This window comes from Ictidomys tridecemlineatus, chromosome 8 (assembly GCF_052094955.1).
Source record: "Ictidomys tridecemlineatus isolate mIctTri1 chromosome 8, mIctTri1.hap1, whole genome shotgun sequence".
Lineage (NCBI taxonomy): Eukaryota > Metazoa > Chordata > Mammalia > Rodentia > Sciuridae > Ictidomys > Ictidomys tridecemlineatus.
Window position 1 is genome coordinate 127,717,848 of NC_135484.1, and position 7,973 is coordinate 127,725,820.

Here is a 7,973-nt window from a genome sequence, read left to right on the forward strand (position 1 = left end):
ACTCTGATGCCATGGCAGGAGAATTGCAAATTCAAGGCCAGCCTGAGCAATCTAGTAAGATCCTATTACATGTAAATAACAATAATAATAATAACAGCTGAGAATAAAACACAGTGGTAGAGTGGCCAAGGGTTCAAGCTCCAATATAAAAAAAAAGGGTATAAAAAAACAAACACATTCAAGAATCATACTTTTTGGACATATGCTTTCTTTAAAATCTTTTAGTTATTAGTACACTGTAAGAATAAAGCTTTAACGATGCCCAGAAATATGGTTACTAAGATTTCCTTTAAAAAAGCTTATTGGAGTATTTGGTCCACCAGTCTCATTAAGGAACACCTGGAATTATTATTATATTATTATTGCTCCTGCACATTTCTGAACTATGATAACATTTAATCCAAGGGTCACGTTGATGTCTTGGCTCTGAATAGTTTTGTGTCATACTACAAAGCATGGTAAAGGGAAAATACCTCAGATTTTTGTCACTAGGACAGTGTCTTAAATTCCCATCTGAAAGCTCTCCATCTTATAGAATAGAGTGGATTTAATGGTATACACTATATACAAACACATAGATAAATGTATATGTATGTCTGTTTTAATACATAAATTTAAAGTATATACAAATTAAAATATATAAAAATTAATATACAAACAAAACCTTCATTACCTCATTTACATTTCTCAAAATATTGCTTTACTCATCTAATCAACTCAATTATCTTCTATGTGCCATATAGCTGAGAAACAAATATATATATATGTAGATATGTATATATGCATATATATACATAGATATACATATATATATATGTATATCCTGAAAATGTAAAATAACTGGAGAATCTGAAAATGTATCTGAGCTTAAAGTGGAATATTGATTTTTCTCCTGACAGCAGTTGTGTTTAGTTCAAAAACATATTTTTAGTTATATATACATTCAATTGACCACTGATAATTATTCAATATACCAATTGTATGCTGATATATTACAACAGGATGCTAAGCTCAGTTTATAATGAAAAAAACACACAAAGGATATATTAAATAAAATTTAACACAAGAGATCAAATGCCTATGTTTGACACAAAGAGTTATGGAAGAAAACTTTACAGACAAATTAAATTTTTAAACAACAAGACGCTTATGTTGTAATTTTACTATCTCAGTTTATAGGTACAGAAACTACTGCGAAAATTGTTTGAACTTCTTGCTCAATTCTGAAAAGCTAACAATTGTGTTCAACAGAAGGTCTTCTAACTATTCCAAGGAAATTACACTACTTTGTATTATCCAATGTAGTCACGTTACTTTGTAGCAACTATTATACTACCTAGTTTGATTGGGAAAATACTATATTGACAATTTCCATTGCTCCAGATTTTTTCCTTGTTCTTCCTCAACTACTGAAACCTCAGTACCTTTCTTTTTCTTAACATTTCTGTAATACTTTGCAGCAGTGTATCTGAAAAGAAACCATCTTATACAAGCATCCCATGACAGAGCTCTTTCATCAGTTTATAAGAACCTACAAACTTTTATACAACCAGAAATATGAAAAAATGTGCTCTATATGTGTAGTAAGAATTGTAATTCATTGGGCTGTCATATATAAGTAAACAATTAATAAAAATAAATAAAAAGAAGAACCTACAAACTTAATGTAAACAAACTATTCTGATGATATTTATATCATCAGTAGAAGATTGAAAACTATTGCTTTGGACTTGCCATTGAATCCTCATCAGAACTAAAGGAAATAACTATTGTAAACTTTATTAAATATGAAAAGAAATTCAGTTATAGAATGATAAGTATGTTTGCTAAAGGTAGCTGCTTTTAATTTACACTTATACTTATTACACTTATACTATTTGCCTAACAAGATTTTGTATGCCATCTCAGATTTGTGTATAGTCAATGCCTAATTGTGCTTTATCATTCTTTATAATTCTACACTTTTTAAAATAAATTCCTTACTATGGGTGAAACATTTTGAAGAGAATGGCACTAATTAATGAAAGCCACCCTAAAGGTTTTGCTGACCATCCATAGCTAGAGCTTCCATTATTTGTTATTCTTCTCTTAGCATACCCCATTGATGGGAAACTGCCATCATTCTGGTATCAAAGTTAGATCCTCATCTTCATAGCCCCATAAATTTCTTCCTCACCAACCTCTGCTTTCTGGACATCTGTTTAACCACAAACATTGTGCCTCAGCTGCTGTTTAACTGGAAAGCTCTAAGAAGACCATCAGCTATGTGGAGTGTGAAGTTCAGGTTTATTTTTTCAGCACATTGGGAGACACAGAATTTCTTCTTCTGGCTCTTATGTCTTTTGACCTCGATGTGTCCTTCTGCAGGCCTCTGCATTGCATCCTCATCATGAATTAGCGCATCTGTGTCCTATTAGGGTTAATTTTGTGAATGAGTGGAATTACTTATGGAGTTTTTGAGGTTACTCTTATATTACAGTTGCCACTGTGTGGCATCAATAAACTGGATCACTTGTTTTGTAAGATTCCAGTTCTGATAAAGACTGCCTCTGGGGAAAAGGAAAATAATGAGCTTGCACTCTCTGTGGCATGCATTTTTGTAATAGCTGTTCCTCTGTGCCTAATTCTTGTGTCCTCTGCTAATATTGGGCATATTATATTTAAGATCAAATCTTCTGAAGGAAGTAAAAAGGCATTTGGGACATCTTATTGTAGTTCTTTTCTGTTATGATCCAGCCATTATCATGTACCTTCAGCCCGCTTCTTCCATCTCAAGGGAACAACCCAAGTTCATGGCTCTGTTCTATGGATTGTTGACTCCTACACTCAACTTCTTCATCTGTACCCTGAGAAATAAGGATGTGAAGCTGGCATTAGGCAAGCTGTTGAGAAGCATTTTTAGTTCCAGGTAATACTTGGTAAATCAAATTAAACATTTTCAAAATTAGAGTTGATTTACTTGGTTCTCTTTAATAGATCATTTTTTCTTATAATTCCAGCTCATATTACATATTCTTCTTCCAAAGAATATTTGTCACATTCTTCACAATCATGTCAAAAAATAAATAAAGTTAGGTAATATGCATCTGTGTAATATGCATCTGTGGCACTCTGTGGAAACATTATAATGGTTCTATTATGGAACATACATGGTGAAATAGTAATTTCATTTAGTAGTTTTAAATTTAGGAATATAAACTGATTAGTTCACACTAGTCATCATAACAATTCCATGGTAACCATTCATCAGTGGGCTTCCCATCCATTCATCTGAGAAACATTTTCCTCACTCTGTAAGATTAGCCAAGGTCTGTGTGCACAGCCTGGCTGCACTCTGTATTCTGTGTGAAACACTGTATGCTTTCCAACAATCAAAAAATTTTCAACCTCAATTCATTTTGATGTGACATACACTCAACAAATGAAAAGTTGCTGTTATTTTTCAAGGTCAGATGGCAAAAACTGGAATACATACTACCTTTGCACAAGAATATATCAATTATCTTAGGGAAACAACTAATAAAGGAAACATATGAGAAAGACAACACAAAAATAGGAAAAGGTTGCTGTGAGTTAATGAATATTTGACTATATTTTGTATTTGAAACCTTATCTAATGTTTCAAAAAATCTTCAAGGAAAGTATAAACCACAGTTGATATATAATGAAGTACCTCATTGATTCTTGAGCTCTTATAGTTTATATTAGGACTGAAAATTGAAAGCATTTCTTTTATTATTTGGGGATACAGGTTTACTCACTTTACCTTTTACTTTGTTCCCTTTAAATATTATTTCATTTTTTAATGTGGTAAAGTACACATAACATTTATCATTTTACTTTTTTTGACATATACTTCAGAAGTAGATTCCCTTTGGGCAATCATCACCACCATGCATCTCCAGAAATCTTTTGATCTTCACAACCTGCATCTCTGTACCAATTAAACAATAAATCCAATTCCCACCTCCAAACTCTGACATCCACTATTTTGCTTTTTATCTCTGTGAATGGCTGCCTTAGTTAACTCATACAGGTGGAATCATACCATATTTAGTATAGTGTCTTCTGGATTCATTCAGGTCATAGTAGGTGTCAGAATATGCAAATCTTTCCTCATGCATAAATTTCGTTTCTATTTAGATCATTGGTATTTTTTTTATTTTAAAGAGGAAGACAATATTGTATGATTTTGTTATAACAACATAATGTCTTGGAATTACATTAATTACCAAAAAAATCAGCTCTTTTCAATTTATAGTAATCTATTTAAAAATACAATGGATTACCGGGTATGATGGTGCATAGCAGTAATCCCAGGGCTTGGGAGGCTGAGGCAGAAGGATGGTGAGTTCAAAGCCAGCCTCAGCAACAGCTAGATACTTAGAAACTCAGTGAGACCCTGTGTCTAAATAAAATACAAAATAGGGCTGGGGATATAGCTCAGCAGTTGAGTGACCCTGAATTCAATCCCCAGTACAAAAACAAAACAATAGATACTTAAGATTATGTTTCCAAAATCATAAATAATTCAATAAATTTCAAGCTAAAAATTACAAATTCTTAAAATTGAAAATGGGATATATGTTAAACCACCAGGTACCCAAAGTAATTGTAATATTAAAGAATGTGTATTCTTACATGTGATAAAAACTTATAGGACTTTAAATACTAACATTATGTACAACCTTGAATTTAAGACCATATGAAGTAAAATTAAAAGTTGTTTAAAATAGAAAAATACCTAAAATTTTTTGTTAAAGTAGCAATGAGGTCCTTCACTAAGATGTGTGTTAAAAATGTAAAAGAAGGGCTGGGGTTGTGGCTCAGTGGTAGAGCACTTGCCTAGCATGTGTGAGGCACTGGGTTTGATCCTCAGCACCACATAAAAATACCTAAATAAAGATATTGTGTTCATCTACAACTTAAGAAATATTAAATAAGTGTAAAAGAAAGAGAAATTATGAGAAATTAGTATAGTAGGTTGACTTGGAAATTTTATAAAATATAAGTACTCTGAGAAAGATATGAGCCATTGATAGTGGTTATATTTCATATATACAGAAATGAATAGAAGTTATATTTTTTTTTTCAAGAAGTAAATATCAAGAAAAGCATTTTCTAAAAGAAAAGCATTTTCTAAAAGGGAGGTAGAACAAGTGATAAGATTTATCAATAATTGTCCTTCTGCAGAAATGTAAAGTTTAAACATAAAGTTTTGTGATGATTCTAATGTAAAATTTCACAAGAACTAAGAAAAAGAGGTGAGATATCACAGTACCTGATTATTATATAATAAGAAGACGCTAGATTGAAGATGGCAGGAAAGATGATTTTACATTACCCATGTCACTATTTCCTCATCCCCACACAAAAGAATGCAGATAGAGATACCATCTATTTGAAGAAAGGAAAGGAAAGTAAACATAGACTTTTATTTACAACTCAACACTGAACCAACCAAGTAAAATTCTAGACCAAACAGACAATCATAGCCCCTGACCACAGGCTCAGTCTTCATATTGCCTCCAACACCAGGTGGGAAATGTAGCTACTGGGAGGGAGATTCACTCTCTAGGTAAAATCCCTGATGTCAGAATACAGGACATTTGGACTTTTGTGAAATTTTCATGGCAGACAGGCCTCAATTGTTGTGGTCCTCAGATATACTCTAGTGCAATGGGAGCCTTGGGGCCATAGCCTTCAGGTACACCCCTGAGTTACAACAGCTTCAAGGACCAAAATATTCCAATCCAGCATGTATTAGGGTTCTCAAGAGGAACAGAATGAACTGGAAGTATAATTATAAAAAGGGGATTTATTAGGTTGGCTTATGTGACTAGAAGCTGGATAGTTCACAATGGCCATCTGTAGCCTGGAGAGCTGGGAAAACCAGTAGCAGCACAGTCCAAGAGACTGAAGCCCCAGAACAAGAGGGATCAATGGTGCTACTCTAATCTGAGATCTAAGCTTTCTGGAGAATCACTGTCAGAGTCCACTGTGGAAAAGTGAAGAAGCAAGAATCTGATATCCTCAGACAATCACAGCAGCAATCAAGAACCCATTCAAGAAGAATTGAGCTTACATCTGCTGCTGCTTCTTTGTATTCTCAACTTTATTCCATTCAGCCATCATCCTATTGGTTGGTGCTGCCCATACTTAGGGACGAACTCCTTTCCAGTTGTCTATCCCACATGCTAATCATTCCTAGACACACCCTCATTGATACAACCATAATCCTCTCAATACTTGGTATTTTTTAAGCCAATCAAATTGATAATTAAAATTAACCATTACAGCACTATAATAAAGGTAATTGTCAAAGGATATAAAAACCATATCAGAGAGTCTGGCCAAAAATCTATGGACATATTTACATTCCTGCACAAAACTAGTATGTCAAGACTGGAATTAAAACCTACTTCTTCAAAGCTTAGACATTGTAATAGTCAAGCCAAGATGACTCCATTTTATAAAACAGCCATGCCAAATACAAAGGTCATGATTGGAGCAAGTTGTTATTTTCCTTTTGCTCTAGAAACCCTTAAGAACACAGAACTACCTAATGGGGAATTGTTTCTGTAACTAGGATAACAGGGCTGCGTTTCTGTAATTGGGATGACTGGGCTATTGTGATTGGTTAAGCTTCCTGCTGCCTGGCTGCACTCTCCTGCTTCTGTAACTTGGCTTGCTTGCATTGACTAGACCCCCAAATGTCCCTTTTGCAGTTTTCAGGTTTATAAAGAGCACCCTTGTAATAGTTTGGGGCTAATCAGGAGAACAGCTTTATGTTCTGGTCAGTCGCCACCAGTGTGCTTCAATAAAGGCTTGATTCTATTATATGTGAGTAGTCTGGAAGTCAATTTATGAAACCCGGGGACATTGCTTTAACTATAACAACATCAATGCAGGAACAACGAGAGAAACATGATATCACCAAAAATCACAAAATAAAGTGGCAGCAATTGACCCTAAAGAGATGAATTACCTGACAAATAATTAAAATAACTGCTTTAAGAGAATTGGTTGAACTTCAAGAAAGCACAAATAAATGAGAATGAAATGAAATTCAAAGAATGAGAAAGAGTAAGTGACCAGAACAGGAAATTTAATAGATTAAAACAATAAAGAAATTTAACAGAAGCCCAGAGCTGGAATACACAAATGAGGAGTACTATTTAAAACATCTACAACATAATTATTCACCAGAATACAAATCTTTGAACTCAAACACAGATAATTTTAAAATACTTATAGGAGAAAAAGAAAAGAAGATGATGTGGTATAAAAAAGGATTATAAGATTTATGGGACAAAATAAGAAAAATTTGGAGTTATAGGAGTTAAAGAAGAAGATAAGAAAGACAAAGAAGAGAAAGATTACCTACACAAATAATAGTAGAAGGGCTGGGGTTATAGCTCTGTGAAAGGTTACTTTATAGCATGCACAAGTTTCTGATTTTGGTTCAAAGCAATGTAAAAGAAAATAAAGGAAAAATAAAGAATTGGATTGAGGAAGGAAGGAAAAAAGAGAGAGAAATAAAGAATGAAAAAGAAATCTCTAGGATATATAAAAAACTCAAAAATCTTAACATCAAAAAACAAATAATCCAATCAATAAATGGGGCAAGAAACTGAACAGACATTTCTCAGAAGATGATATACAATCAATCAACAAATATATGAAAAAAAGTTCAACATCTCTAGCAATTAGAGAAATGCTAATCAAAACTACTAAAAAATGCTAATCAAAACTACTAAATCAAAACTACTCTAAGATTTCATATCACTCCAGTCAGAATGGCACCTATTAAGAATACAAACAACAATAAGTATTGGTGAGGATGTGGGGAAATGGGCACACTCTTAACATTGCTGCTAGGACTGCAAATTGGTGCAGCCAATTTGGAAAGCAGTATGGAGATTCCTTGGAAAGCTGGGAATGGAATCACCATTTGACCCAGCTATCCTACT

The 7,973-nt window shown here is 33.4% G+C and overlaps 1 pseudogene; it reads left to right on the forward strand.

Annotated features, from left to right (window-relative positions):
* The first annotated feature begins 2,007 nt into the window (after window positions 1-2,007).
* Window positions 2,008-2,912, forward strand: LOC106145425 (olfactory receptor 2B11-like; annotated as a pseudogene).
* The last annotated feature ends 5,061 nt before the right edge of the window (window positions 2,913-7,973 follow it).